Below are 17,359 nucleotides of genomic sequence, written 5' to 3' on the forward strand. Positions count from 1 at the left end.
GGCAAGGTTATTGCATATGCTTCACGACAGCTGAAGGTTCACGAGAAGAATTACCCTGTTCATGATCTAGAGCTGGCAGCCATTGTTCACGCGCTGAAGATTTGAAGGTAGTATATTTATGGCGTGCCATGTGAGGTATTCACTGATCATCGGAGCCTGCAGTATTTGTTCAAGCAGAAGGAACTCAATTTGAGGCAGAAGAGGTGGCTGGAGCTATTGAAAGATTATGATATCACCATATTGTATCATCTCGGGAAGGCCAATGTGGTAGCCGATGCTTTAAGTAGAAAGCCAGTCAGTATGGGTAGCCTTGCATATATTCCAGTTGGTGAGAGACCGCTTGCATTGGATGTTCAGGCCTTGGCCAACCAGTTTGTGAGGTTAGATATTTCTGAGCCCAGTCGTGTTCTAGCTTATACAGTCGCTCGATCTTCCTTGTTTGAGCACATCAGAGATCGACAGGATGACGATCCTCATTTACTTATCCTTAGAGACACAGTGCGGCACGGTGGTGCCAAGCAAGTTACTGTTGGAGATGACAGAGTTTTGAGGATGCAGGGTCGTATTTGTGTGCCTAATATGGATGGACATCATGAGTTGATCCTTGAGGAGTCCTACAGTTCCCGATATTCTATTCATCCGGGCACCGCCAATATGCATTAGGACTTGAGGCAGCATTATTGGTGGAGGCGAATGAAGATGGACATAGTTGCTTATGTAGCTCGGTGCCTAAATTGCCAGCAGGTAAAGTGTGAGCATCAGAGACCTAGTGGTTTACTTTAGAGGTTAGATATTCCTGAGTGGAAGTGGGAGCGTATCACTATGGACTTTGTTGTTGGACTCCTACGGACTCAGAAGAAGTTCGATGCAGTTTGGGTCATTGTGGACAGGCTGACTAAGTCAGCGCATTTTATTCCTGTGGCAGTTACCTATTCCTCAGAACGGTTGGCAGAGACTTATATTCGTGAGATCGTCCGTCTTCACGGTATGCCCGTGTCTATCAAGTCTGATCGAGGTACGTAGTTTACCTCGCAATTTTGGAGGGCAGTTCAGCGTGAATTGGGTACGCGAGTTGAGTTGAGCACATCATTTCATCCTCAGACGGACGGGCAGTTCGAGCGTACTATTCAGATCTTGGAGGATATGCTCCGCGCCTGTGTTATTGACTTTGGAGGTTCTTGGGATCAATTTTTGCCGTTAGCGGAGTTTGCCTACAATAACATCTACCAGTCGAGCATTCAGATGGCTCCCTATGAGGCATTATATAGTAGACAGTGTAGGTCTCCAGTTAGGTGGTTCGAGCTGGGGGAGGCTCGGTTATTGGGTATAGATTTAGTTCAGGAGGCCTTGGACAAGGTCAAGATTATACAGGATCAACTTCGTACAGCTCAGTCCAATCAAAAGAATTATGCTGACCGTAAAGTTCGTGATATTGCATTCATGGTTGGAGAAAGAATATTGCTTTGGGTATCGCCCATGAAAGGTGTTATGAGATTTGGGAAGAAGGGCAAGTTGAGCCCTAGGTATATCGGGCCATTTGAGATCCTCGAGAGAGTGGGGGAGGTAGCTTATCGACTTGCGTTGCCTCCAGGGTTATCCTCAGTTCATCCGGTATTCCATGTGTCTATGCTCCATAAATATCATGGTGACCCGTCCCACGTGTTCGATTTCAGCTATGTCTAGTTGGACAAGGTTTTGACTTACGAGGAGGAGTCGGTGGCCATTCTAGACCGGTAGGTTCATTAGTTGAGATCAAAGAGTTACCCTTCAGTTCGAGTGCAGTGGAGAGGTCAGCCTATTAAGGCAGCTACTTGGGAGTTCGAATCCGATATGCAGAGTAGATATCCCCACCTTTTCACCAGCCCAGGTATTTTTTCTATATCCGTTCAAGGACGAACGGTTGTTTTAGAGGCGGAGAATATGATGACCCAAAAGGTCATCTTATATTTTAGAACTCGAATCTGCGCTCTTAAGCCTTCAAAATCTCATTTTTACTCTCCTCGATTTGCGTGTGCAGTCCGGACAGGTTTTCGGAAAGCTTTTATATTGAAAACTAATGAAAATAAGAATTTTTGCCTTAAAAGTTGATTTTAGTTGAGTTCGGTCAATATTTTTGGTAAACAGGCCCAGATTAGTGCTTTAACAGTCCTGGTGGATCCGTATCGAATTTTGGGGCCTGGGCGTATTCTCGGGATCGAATTTGGAGGTCCATAGCTTGAGTTATGAATTTTTGATGAAAATTAAAAGTTTGAAAATTATTTGTTTTTAAGAATTGATTGATATTTGGCATTGTTAGTATCGGGTTTGTATTTTGGTTTCTGAGCCCGGTACAGGTTCATTATGATATTTAAGACATGTCTGTGAAATTTGATGAGAAATTGAGTTGATTTGATGTGAATCGAGCGTCTAGTTGAGAAATTAGAAGTTTTAAAGTGTTCTTGAGAATTTCATTTGATTTGGTGCTAAATTTAGAGTTCTAGGTATTATTTTGGCGATTTGATCGCGCGAACAAGTTCGTATGATATTTTTAGACTTGTGTGCATGTTTGGTTTGGAGCTTCGAGGACTCGGGTGAGTTTCGGATAGGGCACAGGATGTTTTGGACTTGGAAAAAAATCTAGTTTCTGCAGATTCTGGTGTCTGTCATGTCTTTCTTCGCGTTCGCGAAGGTCCTCTCTCGAACGGGAAGAGTAACCTGATGAGGTTGAGACTTCTTCTTCACGAACGCGAAGTGATGGGGGATTTACCCTTCGCGAACGCGACCGGCTCAACGCGAACGTGAAGCATGTGGGGACCTGGGGGAGGGGGGGGGTTGGTCGTTCCTTCAGCGAGAACGCGAGCCATTCCTCACGAACGTGAAGGCCAGAGGGGAGTGATCATCGCGAACGCGAGCTGAGTCTCGCGAACGCGAACGCGAAGGCTTGGCAGCCAGTACCCTTCGTGAACGCGACAGTGCTTCTTCCCCTAATTGTTAGTAAGTGATTCTAAACCATTTTCTTTCAATTACCCATTACATTTCTTGAATTATCAACCTAAAATCTAGAGCTTTCATGATAGAATTAGGGGTTAGGATAGAAAATAGGGATTTCGGGAATTTGGGGATTTAGACCTCAATTTGAGGCCGGATTCCAAAACTAATTACATATTTGGGCTCGGGGGTGAATAGGTAAAAAGATTTTGGTCCGAACCTCGAATTTTGACCAAGCGAGTCCGGGGTCGATTTTTCGACTTTTTGGAGGAAAATTTGAAAAATTTAATATATGCAATATAATTGATTACTTTAGCAATATTTGATATTATTGAGTCATTTTTGAATAGATACGAGTGGTTTGGAGATGAATTCTAAAGGAAAAGCTGTAATTGAGAATTAAGTGGCCTTCAGAGCGAGGTAAGTGTTGTGTCTAACCCTGACTTGAGGGAATTAGGAACCTTATATTATTTGCTAAGTGAAATTCATGTGAGCGGCGTATATGTGAGGTGACGAGTACCTATGCGCCGCCAATTTACCTGTTTTTCCATGTTTCTCTATTTTCTGATTTTGTCTCATTTCTATGCCAAATTGCTACGTGTTATACTAGTGTTGTCCAAATTATCGTTCTTATTATGTTTACGGATTTTTCTGCTGATAACTGAGTTTTTATTTCAAAGTTGAGACTGATATTATGGAACCAAATGTTGAAGTAAGGTTTGTACTTGTTATTCTATCTCTCTGTTGTTATTTATGCATTGCATTATGGTAAGGGAGAGTGTTAATGCACGAAAGATGATGTCGTGCCATATTGTGAGTGTTAATACATGAAGGGTGATGCCGTGCCATATTTTGAGTGTTAATGCACGAAGAGTGATGTCGTGCCATGATATGAGAGTAAAAACACGAAGGGTGATGCCGTGTCGTTCTATTAATTTTATGGTGAGATTGAGAGTAAAAGCACGAAGGGTGATATAGTGCTTTTTTCCTTACTATATTCATTATTCTTGTTGATTTACGGTATATTGACTGCTCCGGTGATCATTTTGTTGTAGTTCTTTATCTTGTATTCCCCTCAGTATGTCTCCCCTCCCGACATTTCCTGTTTAGTTCTTCATTTCTGTTATTTGCGTATACACTGTTAAATTGTACAGGTTGATTGTAGGTGCCTTGCCTTAGCCTCGTCACTACTTCGTCGAAGTTAGGATTGACATTTACCAGTACATGGGGTCGGTTGTACTGATATTGCACTCTGTACTTTCTGTGCAGATTTTGATACCGACTCAGGTTGATCGAGATTTGCTATTGGTCCGCTGTCTGGAGACTCAAGGTAGATCTGTCGGCGTTCACAAATCTTGAAGTCTCCGTCTATCTTTTTATGTCATATTATTTTCTTTCATTCAGACAGTTGTATTTCTTTCAGACTATTACTTGTAGTAAATTCTAGAATGTTCGTAAATTGTGACTCCATATCCGAGTGGTAGTAATTAATATCGTTTTATGATATTTCGCACTTATTATATTTCATTTGAGTTAATTATTTATATTTACTGAATCGAAATAAGAAAATGGTTTAATGATTTTCTAACGTTGGCTTGCCTAGTAAGTGAAATGTTAGGCGCCATCACGATCCCGTCGGTGGAAAATTTCGGGTCGTGACATGACCCTTAGGTAAATGTGTTAATTAGCGGAAGCACTGTGTATAGGATTTATATCCTACATAATAAATTCATTTCCAGTTATGCGGCCGAACAGTATATTTTGGTGTCGATTTTATAATGTATTGAAAAATATCGATGACCTGGATGATTATACGTTGTGTGAGAAGTTCGAAAAACTGACGATTGATAGCGGGACTTCTTCTGATGGTGATAATGGTAATACCGGATCTTCCTCGAGTAATTCTGAGGGAGGCTCAAGCAGTACGCCTCTTTTTTCTCGTTCTTTGAACACATTTCATCCTTGGTGGGAGGGTATAATACAGGGTATGAAGAAAGGTATCTGCTTAGATGAGGTTTTACCCCATTATGAGGGTTCATACAATAAATTTGGTAAAAAAAGTATGGCTTTTGTATGAAAGTTCATCCCAAAATTTATTTTATATTACTTAATAGTTTAAACTAAGTAAGGTTATTTTGGTATATATAAACTTTTGCAAAGGGTATTTTTGGTAGGAAAAAAAAGTCAAAACTGCTTTAGCTTCTACTTCTGGAGAGAAATTATTTTTTTCTGCTTATTTAAAACTGCTTCTGCTTCTAGCCAAAAACACTTTTTTTTTTTTCAAAAACAAAAGCTTGGCCAAACACTTCAAATTGAGGAAAAAGTACTTTTTTTAAAAAAAAAAAATACTTTTGGCATGCTGAGAAGCTTGGCCAAGCAGGCTACTAGTATCATCCACTTGTGATAAATGCAAATATGCAAACACGATATATATATATATATATATATATATATATATATATATATATATATATATATGTAATTAGAAATATTATGAATATCTTAAATGTGGAGGAATTACCTAATCCATCCACTCAGTGGAAATCTTATGGAGAAAATGGGATAAATGCAGATAAAAAGTAATTTTTGAAAGGAAAATCCTATTTCGTGATTAAAAATATTATACGGCACAATTAAATTAGATATACGGTTATTTATTGTATGGTAACTTTTTGAAGTACTTTTGATAATATAAAAATATTTTAAAACAATTACTTCAATAAAATAATTAAATACTATATATAGAGAAAGGTAATTGATTTTGGTCCTTCTTGAATTAAAGTACTTAATACATACTGATTTTCGTAAATAATAAAAGCCTTAGCTTCGATGTGAAGACTGAAAACTAAAGAAAAAATAAAGAGACAATTTTGAAAATTTGGTGGGAATTAAACACTATTTTAAAAGGCATTTATGGGGCGAGCCCCGTGGCGAGGCGTACCAAAAATGCCCCGGGACGATGATGTGGGTCGAAAGTCTCAAGAGGCATACGCCCCGCAATTTGGGGCGTACGCCCAGGCGTTCGAGGCGCATTTTTTTTAGTAAGGAGTAAGCCCCAGAGACTTTTTCAAATATCCGAATTCTAAAAAGGCAGTTTGATAATTACTCAAAAGGTTTAAAAAAGAACTCAAAAGTATTAAATTTAAAAGTAAAGACCCTTTTTATTGATTTAAACCCTAATTCATGATTTTTCTAATTTTTTATCTTGTCCGCTAGTCTGCTAATATCTCCCAAAAGCAACGAATATTTAATTTTTTTTACAAATACAAAGAGAACTACATTTTTCTTCATAGCAACAAATTCAAAGTTCAAATTGCAGGTTAATCATCCTTTTTGTTTCTCCATATAGAAAACTTTATTCTTTTAGACTCAAATTACTTGTGCTTGTAAGTAACGTATAATAGATTGTTTTGATTAGTTTTTTGTGGGGATGGAGCACACATATATATAGTTTTCTTTAATTTTTATGCAATTTTACCTGTTTATAAATATTAATTGTCATTATATTATTTTATAAAATATTAAAAATTAAATACCTATGGGGCTTACGTCCCGTGTCTCGGGACTTACCCCCCGCTGAGGCATATGTAAAATGCCTCACCTTACGCCCACGCCTTTTAAAACACGGGAACTAAAGAACTATTGGCGCCTTCTGAACACAAATTAGACAGTAATGTACTCTTTACTCTTCCCCCTTCAACTTAAAAGAAAATTCACACTTTTCAAATTGTAGGAAATAAAGCAAATACTTGTTAACAAAATCTACTGGTTGGGCCACACATTGCTTTACTTGTTTACCAAAGGCGAAGTATAGTAAAGAAAGGTTCTTTTGTTAAAATTATCCGGTATTTAAAATACATTGATATATTTAAACTAAGAGATAAAACGTTCCCTACCGAGAAATTTTCTATTCTCTAAACTCGAATTCGAGACATTTAATTAAGAGTAGATGAATCTCAACCATTTCATTACACCAAGAAGGTTATTACTATTTTTTTTAAAAAAATTTAAATTAAGGGTTCCAAGATTTAATTGCCAAACCTTCTAACTTTCGATCTTGCTTCAAATTTTAATTCCTGTATGTTTAAGATAAAATTTAGATAATTATAAAATACATAAAATATAAATTACAACTTTTTAGAAATTAAGAATACTTAAAAGATATGTGACAATGTGAAAGTGAGAAAAATATTGTTTGTTTCTCTAAGTGCGTCATATAAAGTGAAGCAGGGGAAGTATGAATTAGAAAAAACGTTTATTTACGTCTAGTGTTTAGACAATTTACATTAGCTTACCATAGTTTAAATGTGTTTAATCACATATCACAAGAATTAAAATTAATTTTTTAATAATTAAAGAACTAAAAGTGCTATTAACCCAATTAACTATGGTTAATGATAATATTATATATAAAGACACATGTCAATGTATTTCTTGAAAATTGAAATACGCAATTGTTTTTGTCTATTAATTTTGTTTGACCTATTTTTCTCCATAAATTTTAGTTTGACCCGTTTTCTCCTATTTCGGGTCCCCGGGGTGGGGCCACAGTTCCTCCAATTACGGCTCGCGAATACACACGGAACGGAATCAAGTCACATGGCTACGATTACGGTAGACGACGCTCTCAAATAAACCGACCTTTTTCTATTTTCTTTTCTTTTCCTTTTTCCTTCGAATTAACAAATGTTTTTATTTCTCTTTTTTCTTTCCATAGTTGAGTTTTAACTTGTTGGGATTTTAAGCTAGTGTAGCTTAAAGAGGGTGAATGGAAAAGGGACATTGTCCCATATCGGAGGAAGAAAAAGCTTTTGATGGGTATATATATAATTGCCCTTCTTCTAGCTCTTAAAGAGTTAAGAAAAAGGCAAGCCTCGTGCCGTCGTCGTCGCTCGCTCGGCTTCGGCATCGGCATCGATTGATTAATCTTTTTGGACAAAATTTTTTTTATCCCAGAATCTTTCCTACGACCATTGAGTTAAATCGTTCTATCCTGGGAGGATATATTCCAGCACCTCGGGCACTTGAGGAGAATAATTTCCTTAAGGACACACTGTGTATTCAGTGGGTTCGATTTATTCCTATACTGTTTTTTGTTTTTCCATAATCTATTTTATTAAACAAGTATTACTAACTTTCTGTTTTATTTTTCAGAAAGTTTAATTGTTTATTACAACAATACAAAATAATAACAATCTTAAGGAAATTATTATTATTTTTTTTTAATATTCTGTATTTTGTTTGTGGAGATTAAAACCTGTGTAGTTTTCTACTCCTTCTGAATTTTACTATTCTGATTTGAAGATATAAAAACTTCATCAGAGTATTGAAATTCGTAAAACGATTTGAAGAACATAAAAACTTTATCGTTTTTCTGTAAAACAGTATATAAAAACTTCGGTTTTATTTATTATACATACTATTTTTTTTGTTAATAACAATATTGTGTACTGTTCTGATTTTGCCATTAATTGAACTCTTCTGTTGTTTACAGTGAGAAATGGCAATTGATAACGGAAATTCTTCTGCGACTATTGCGGCAACGACGATAGCCTCGTCAAGCCGGACTGATGTTCCACCGGCAGAGAAACCGGAAAAATTTTTCGAAGCCAACTTTAAAGAATGGCAGCAAAGGGTGTTCTTCTGGCTTACCACACTTGGTATGTAAAAATTCACTAGTGAAGAACCTCTAGTGCCTGCTGCGGACATGCCGGACAACGAAAAATTCATAATTGTTGAGGCATGGAAGCAGACAGATTTTCTTTACAAAGGCTATATCTTAAGCGCTTTAGAGGATGACTTATACAATGTGTACAGTGCGATGAATACTTCGAAAGAATTATGGGACGCACTTGAGAAGAAGTACAAGACTGAAGATGCATGCTTGAAGAAGTTCGTGGTTGCCAAGTTTCTAGACTATAAAATGATAGACAGTAAAACTGTTGGAACCCAAGTTCAAGAGCTTCAACTTATTTTTCATGACCTTATTGCTGAAGGTATGGTCGTGAATGACGCATTTCAAGTGGCTGCAATGATTGAAAAATTGCCTCATTCGTGGAGAGATTTCAAGAACTATCTTAAGCACAAGCGCAAAGAAATGAAGTTGGAAGATCTTGTGATTCGTCTCAAGATTGAGGAAGACAAAAAATCAGCCAAGAAGAAATCTCGTGGAAATTCAACGATCATGGGAGCTAATATCGTTAAGGAGACTGCTCCAAAAGGTAAGAAGAGAAAGAGGTCTTCTGGACAGACTAAGGAGCAGAACAAAAAGAAATTCAAGGGCAGCTGCTACAATTGTGGAAAAATCGGTCACAAAGCCCCTGATTGTCGTCTCCCGAAAAAGTATAAGAAGAAGGGACAGGCCAACATAGTGGAGAAGAATTATGACATTGATGATCTGTGTGCAATGCTTTCGGAATGCAACCTAGTTGGAAATCCGAAGGAGTGGTGGATTGACTCTGGAGCCACTCGACATGTTTGTGCTGTCAAGGAAGCATTTGCGACTTACTCTACTGCTGGTCCCGAAGAAGAGCTTTCCATGGGAAATACTGCAACAGCCAAGATTGAAGGTTATGGGAAGATATTCCTGAAGATGACTTCCGGCAAGGTGTTAACGCTCAACAACGTTCTTCATGTTCCTACTATTAGGAAGAATTTAGTTTCTACTTCTTTGCTTGTTAAGAACAGATTCAAATGTGTATTTGTTTCTGATAAAGTTGTTGTAAGCAAGAATAAAATGTATGTTGGAAAGAGCTACCTCACAGAGGGCCTCTTCAAACTAAATGTAATGGTTGTTGACAGTATGAATAAAATTGCAGCTTCTTCTTATTTATTGGAGTCAAATGATTTATGGCATATTCGTTTAGGACATGTCAATTACAAAACCTTGCGGAAGTTAATTAATTTAGAAGTGTTGCCTAAATTCGAGTGTAATAAATCAAAATGTCAAATATGTGTTGAGTCTAAGTTTGTAAAACATCCTTATAAGTCTATTGAAAGGAATTCAAATCCTTTAGACTTAATTCATACTGACATTTGTGATATGAAGTCGACACCATCTCGAGGTGGAAAAAAGTATTTTATTACTTTTATTGACGACTGCACTCGATATTGTTATGTTTATTTGCTTAATAGTAAGGATGAAGCAATTGAAGCATTTAAGCAATACAAGAATGAAGTGGAGAATCAATTGAATTAAAAGATCAAAATGATTAGAAGTGATAGGGGTGGAGAATATGAATTTTCATTTGCAGAAATATGTTCGGAATATGGAATTATCCATCAAACTACTGCACCTTACACACCTCAATCCAATGGAATTACGGAAAGGAAAAATCGGACATTAAAAAAAATGATGAATTCTTTATTAATAAGTTCTCGATTACCGCAGAATTTGTGGGGCGATGCTATCCTTACAGCTAACCGAATACTCAACAGAGTACCCCACAGCAAAACACAATCTATTCCATATGAAAAATGGAAAGGAAGAAAACCCAACTTGAAATATTTCAAAGTGTGGGGGTGTCTAGCAAAGGTACAAGTTCCTTTACCTAAAAGGGTTAAAATCGGATCAAAAACTATTGATTGCATTTTCATTGGATATGCTACAAACAGTAAAGCATGTCGGTTTTTGGTTCATAAATCCGATTATCCCGAAATTCACATTAATACGGTAATGGAATCAGATAATGCTGAATTCTTTGAAATCATCTATCCGTACAAAATCGAATGTGAGTCGTTAAGTGAAAGACCTAAACGACCTCGGGAAGAACCAAAGGAAAATACTCTAAGTATAGAAGATCCAAGACGTAGCAAACGTCAAAGAACATCTACTTTCTTTGGACCAGATTTTGTGACATTCTTGCTTGAAAATGAGCCTCAAACTTTTAAAGCAGCTATGTCATCTTCTGATTCAGCGTTTTGGAAAGAGGCAGTCAATAGTGAGATTCAATCAATTGTGGATAACCATACATGGGAATTGGTAGATCTTCCTCCAGGAAATAAGCCTTTAGGTTCGAAATGGATCTTTAAATGGAAAGTGAAAGCTGATAGCACTATTGACAAATATAAGGCAAGACTTGTTGTCAAAGGTTATAGACAAAAGGAAGGCCTTGATTACTTTGACACTTACTCGCCAGTAACAAGAATAACATCTATTAGGGTGTTAGTGACAATAGCAGTCGTGTATGGTCTTGAAATCCATCAAATGGATGTTAAAACAGCTTTCTTAAATGGAGAATTAGAGGAAGAGATTTACATGGAACAACCTGAGGGTTTTGTGGTAACTACTAAAGAAAAGAAAGTGTGCAAACTTGTTAAGTCACTTTATGGACTTAAACAAGCACCCAAACAATGGCATACCAAATTTGACCAAACAATGTTGGCATGTGGGTTTAAAATCAACGAGTGCGACAAATGTATTTACATTAAAAATACTCCAGGTCATGAAGTCATTGTTTGTTTATATGTTGATGACATGTTGATAATGAGCAAAAACATGGCAGATATAAATGCTACTAAGCACATGTTGGCTAGCAAATTCGATATGAAAGACTTAGGAGTTGCTGATGTGATCTTAGGAATCAGAATTCACAAGACTCCACAAGGTCTAGCATTATCACAGTCTCACTACATTGAAAAGGTACTTGACAAGTTCAAATATTTGGATTTCAAAATTGCCAAGACTCCAATTGACGTGAGTTATGCACTTCAAAAGAATGAAGGTGAAAGTGACTCACAATTGGATTATGCAAGAGTATTGGGAAGTTTGATGTATATCATGAATTGTACACGGCCAGATATAGCATGTGCTATTAGTAAACTGAGTCGGTTTACAAGTAATCCCAATCACATACATTGGATGGCAATGAAACGAGTTTTGGGGTATCTCAAACATACCCAAAATTATGCTTTGCATTATAACAAATATCACTCCGTGATCGAGGGATATAGTGATGCAAATTGGATCACTGGATCATCTGAAGTTAAATCCACGAGTGGATATGTTTTCACAATTGGGGGTGGAGCAGTGTTTTGAAAATCATCCAAACAAACGTGCATCGCCCGTTCTACAATGGAATCTGAATTCATAGCTTTAGATAAGGCCGGTGAAGAAGCTGAATGGCTCCGGAATTTCTTGGAAGATATTCCATTTTGGCCCAAACCTTTGGCATCTATTTGTATACATTGTGATAGTCAAGCGGCAATAGGCAGGGCAGGGAGCGTTTTGTATAACGGAAAATCTCGTCATATACGACGGAGACACAATACCGTTAGACAACTACTCTCTAATGGTGTTATCACAATTGACTACATAAAGTCAAGAGACAACGTGTCAGATCTACTTACAAAAGGCCTATCTAGAGAGGCAGTTAAAAGATCATCAAAGGGAATGGGGTTAAGGTCTAGGACAAATCATCATGACAGTAACTCTACCTAGCAGACTGGAGATCCCACGAGCTAGGTTCAAAGAGATCAAACAAAGTTATGAATGGCGGTTCAACATTGTCAAATAACTCAACTCATTCTCGTGATGAATACAATGTTCAGAAATCAAGGTAAAGCATTAAGGCTTTTTGATGAGTCAACAAAGCTTAAAGGTTTTTTAATGATTTGCTAAGTCTGGCAGGATATGACCAGATAGTGTGTCTATAGGATTACACGTTTAGAAATCACCTATGTGAGTGTGAAGTGTAAGCCGCTTCAAGGGAAATGAAAGTAAAGGCCCATTCTCTAAGCACTCATGAAACCAGGCGGTGTTCATGGCTGAAACGAACACAACCGTGAGAACCATAAATGGTTAAGGATTAATTGTGTGACTTATGTTGTCTAGATATACAACAAACCTCGACGGTTCAAAGATATCAAATCTACCGATTGACCGAGTATATCCGATATAAGTTCACTACGGAAAGTTCAAAGGGAAACCTACTTATCCAGATGCAATTAATTCTTACATGTCAAACACACACGCGTCCGTACATTCCTTTATTTTATAGCCATTCCCCATTCATGTGGGGGATTATTGGGATTTTAAGCTTGTGTAGCTTAAAGAGGGTGAATGAGAAATGGAGGAAAACTAAAATATTTGAGTTTCCCTTGGGAAAGGGACATTATCCCATATCGGAGGAAGAAAAGGCTTTTGATGGGTATATATATAATTGCTCTTCTTCTAACTCTTAAAGAGTTAAGAAAAAGGCAAGCCTCGCGCCGTCGTCGTCGTCGTCGCTCGCTCGGCTTCGGCTTCGGCTTCGGCTCCGGCTCGGATTCGGATTCGGATTTGGTCAAAGATCGATTGATTGATTAATCTTTTTGGATAAAATTCCTTTTAATTATTTAATTAATTAATTAAATAATTAACAAAAAATTCAATCCGGAATAACCCATGACCCGCGACCCGGTTCGGTCAGGCCCGTTTTCTTTTCCGAATTATTTTAAATATATTTTTTTCGCAATATTTCAAACACCCATTTTCCAACAGCCATGGCTGTTTCTGAAAGGTTGCAAACCTTTTTCACAAACATTGCCATCAACTCTATAAATAGAGTTTGAATCCTAGAATCTTTCCTTACGAAATTTTGTGAGCTTCTTCTTCTTCTGCATAATATTTTCCAGTGTGTTTTACGACCATTGAGTGGTTCGCAGTTCATCAGAGTTTTGGTACCAATACACTGGTGAGTTAAATCGTTCTATCCTGGGAGGATATATTCCAGCACCTCGGGTACTTGAGGGGAATAATTTCCTTAAGGACACACTGTGTATTCAGCGGGCTCGATTTATTCCTATACTGTTTTTTATTTTTTCAGAATCTATTTTGTTAAACAAGTATTACTAACTTTCTGTTTTGTTTTTCAGAAAGTTTAATTGTTTATTACAGCAATACAGAATAATAACACAACTTACTAGGAGTTTACTTTTAGAATACTCCGTATGTTAAATAACTTTAGTATTTTAATGATCATGTCAAATTATACTTGACGTTTTCAATCTTTAATTTTTTTGATTAATTTTCTCTACGTATCTTCATTTCATAAATCTTGATGCTATTTTTTAAATTACTATTTTCTAATAATTTATTTTAAAACATAGAAATAATAGTGATAGAGTATAATTTACTTTTTTATTCTAAAAAGACTTTTGTTTTGACATCCCACGTGATGGTGTATGGTTTGGTTGGTATAAAAGACAATCTAAACGGAAGAAAATCGTCAAATGAGAGAGACCTATTAATCTTTTTTTCTTTTTCTTTTGGAACCTATTTATCCACGAATGCCTTTATTTATCAGATTTAAGAGGGCCCATCTTATAATAATTAAAAATACATAATTGATTAAATAAATAAATATAAATAGAGGTATATCATAAATTTGGTTTCAAATTTGGTCCAGCTTTCTTGTGACTCACGAGCAAATCCATTTGACCCCACATATTATTGCAACAATTTCTTTTGTTGTTCTTCTTCTTATTTTTTGTTTTTGAAAATTGCTACACCTAATATCCTAACTCCTAATTTACTAACACAACTACGATTTTTGCAATTAAATCGTTTTCCTTAGACTATAAGATTTCAAATATTTTGTAGGAAAAATCATGATTATTACATTCTTATGTTGTTTCTACATATTTAAACTTTATCTAAAAAGTACATGACCAATATCTAATTTTATATCTATAATTAAATATATTTACATGACCAATATCTAATTTTATATCTATAATTAAATATATTGATCTTTACACTTTAAGCCGGGCATTCTTTTTTAAACGGGTAAAGAATTTTTTTGAGGGAGAGAAAGACGGTTTTGGTGATAAGAGGACACCTCTTAATTATAACATAATAATTTACCAATCAATCATTTTATTACACTCTTTTAACAAATGTCAATTAGTTTATTTTTTAACTCTCAGAATTTTGCCTTAAATTAATGACTTTGCATCTGCAGAAATAAAATGCAGTTTCATATGGATTAAATGTTGGAAAATGTAGAGAACATCTCTCCCTTCTTCATACGGTGTTGCCAATGAACAAATTAAGGTTAATATGGTTCACAATATTTAATTTTTTCAGATATCAAAAAGGAGTTAACTTCGTTTTTTCAAAATTGCCCTTGGAGTAAAGAGCCTAAGAGTATTTGTTATATTTTTAATGAGCAACTTAAGGTTAATATGATCAATTTCATTATAATTAATGATAAAAATAAATTTCTTAATATGTGTAAAAATAAAAAAATAATAATTATGTAATATGACCAATATTTTGGCTAATGGAATCCATTTCACATAAGCGTAAGTATATTTGCAAAGTGTAGACTTTGTTGGCAATATTCTTTGGGACCCAAAAATATTGCATTGTGTGGTGGACATCATTTGCACAAGTTGTATATCTTCTTTTACACCTAAGAGGTCAAGACTTTTTTGCCTATAAAAGGGAAGACCATTTGTTCATTTTAGACACACCAACAAGACTTAAGTCTTCATTTCTTGTTTCTTCCTTTCCTCCTTTATTAATAATATTTTGTATGAGAATTAGTGTTGGAAAGTACTTGTGTGAACCCTTTCTTTAGAGTGATCTTTCTGAGGTTATTCTCTTAGGGTATTGGGATTAATTAGAGTGTTTAATCTCTTTTGTACTCTTATTGGTATAGTGAAATTGCTCCTCTCCGCTTGTGGACGTAGGTCACTTTGACCAAACCACGTTAAATTTGTGTCTTCTTTATATATTTTAATTGCCGTTGTTATCAACTTCCATTGTCTTTGTTATTTTCATTATACCGTTGTTTGGCTAAATTTTGCACTACCCAATTTCCCGATCCTACCAAATTTGTATCAGAGCTGGATCTAACCGGGTTAGTTTCAATAGCCAAAATGACTCTAACAAAGACCTATGTCGAGAATTTTGATCGAAGTGCAAACTTCAGAATGTGGCAATTAAAGATGGAAGATATCCTAATTCAGGATAACTTAGATTTGGCGTTGCAAGGAAAGGAGAAGAAGCCAGATAAAATGACGTATGAGGAGTTTGCCGTCATAGACAAAAAGGCAAAAATATGTATTATTTTAAATCTCTCAAATGAGGTTTTATGTGAAGTTTCTATAGAAACCACAGCTAAAGGCATGTGGAAAAAATTGAAAACCTTATATATGAAGAGGACGGTGGAAAATAGACTTTACCTGAAGCAGACGCTTTATACAATTTGTATGGGTGAGGGTACTTCTATTCTCTCTCATCTTGACACATTTGATTCCATTCTTATGGATTTGAGTAATATAGATACTGAAATTAAAGATGAGGATCAAGCCGTGTTACTACTTTGTTCTCTACCCCCTCTTTTAAGCATATAAGAGATACTATGCTTTATGCAAAGGATAATATCTCTTATGAGGATATTAAATCTATCTTAAAATCAAAAGAACATATAGATAGTGATATTACTGGGGAAGTTAGTAGAACTCAAGCGAAAGTTGGCTTGTTTGTTAGGGGAAAATCCGATTCCATATCCAGATACAATAATTTAGAGTGTCGCTATTGTCATAAGAAAGGTCACATTATGTATCAATGCTATAAACTGAAAAATAAAGAAAAACATAAAGAAAAAAAATGAGCACAAAAATACTGACATCGCCGAAGCTAGTATAGCAACTGATGAGATTGAGGGAACTATATTTTTAGCAACTGAAAATAGTTTCAGATTAGACAATGAGTGAATTTTAGATTCCGATTGTTCATATCATATGTGTCCTAGCAAGGACTTATTTTCTACATATGATTTAGTTGCAGGTGGAGTTGTCCAACTGTGTAACAATGTTACTTGTAACGTTATTGGCAAATGTACAATTCGGATCAGAATGCACGATGGTGTGGTGAGAACTCTCACCGATGTTAGATATGTTCATGAGTTGAAGAAAAATCTCATCTCTTTGGGCACTTTAGAATCCCTTGGGTGCAAATTCACTGGTGAAAGTGGAGTTCTAAAAATTTTTCAAGGTGCTCTTGTGATCATGAAAATACACAGATCTGATTCGTTGTATACTTTATTGGGCTCCACTGTTATAGGTCCTACTACAGTTTCAGTATCAGATAACTTGTCTTATTTTGATGGCATTAAATTTTGACATATGCCCATTGGGACTTTTGCGGAGAAGGTGGAGCATATTTACTATATCAGCCAAAATTAGGCCAAGGTGGAGATTTGTAATATGACCAATATTTTGGCTAATGGAGTCCATCTCACATAAGTATAAGCATCTTTGCAAAGTATAGACTTTGTTGACAATATTTTTTGGGACCCAAAAATATTGCATTGTGTGGTGGACATCATTTGCACAAGTTGTATCTCTTCTTTTACACCTAAGAGGCCAAGACTTTTTTGCCTATAAAAGGGAAGGCCATTAG

This window comes from Nicotiana tabacum, chromosome 14 (genome assembly GCF_000715075.1).
Source record: "Nicotiana tabacum cultivar K326 chromosome 14, ASM71507v2, whole genome shotgun sequence".
In the NCBI taxonomy this organism is placed as follows: domain Eukaryota; kingdom Viridiplantae; phylum Streptophyta; class Magnoliopsida; order Solanales; family Solanaceae; genus Nicotiana; species Nicotiana tabacum.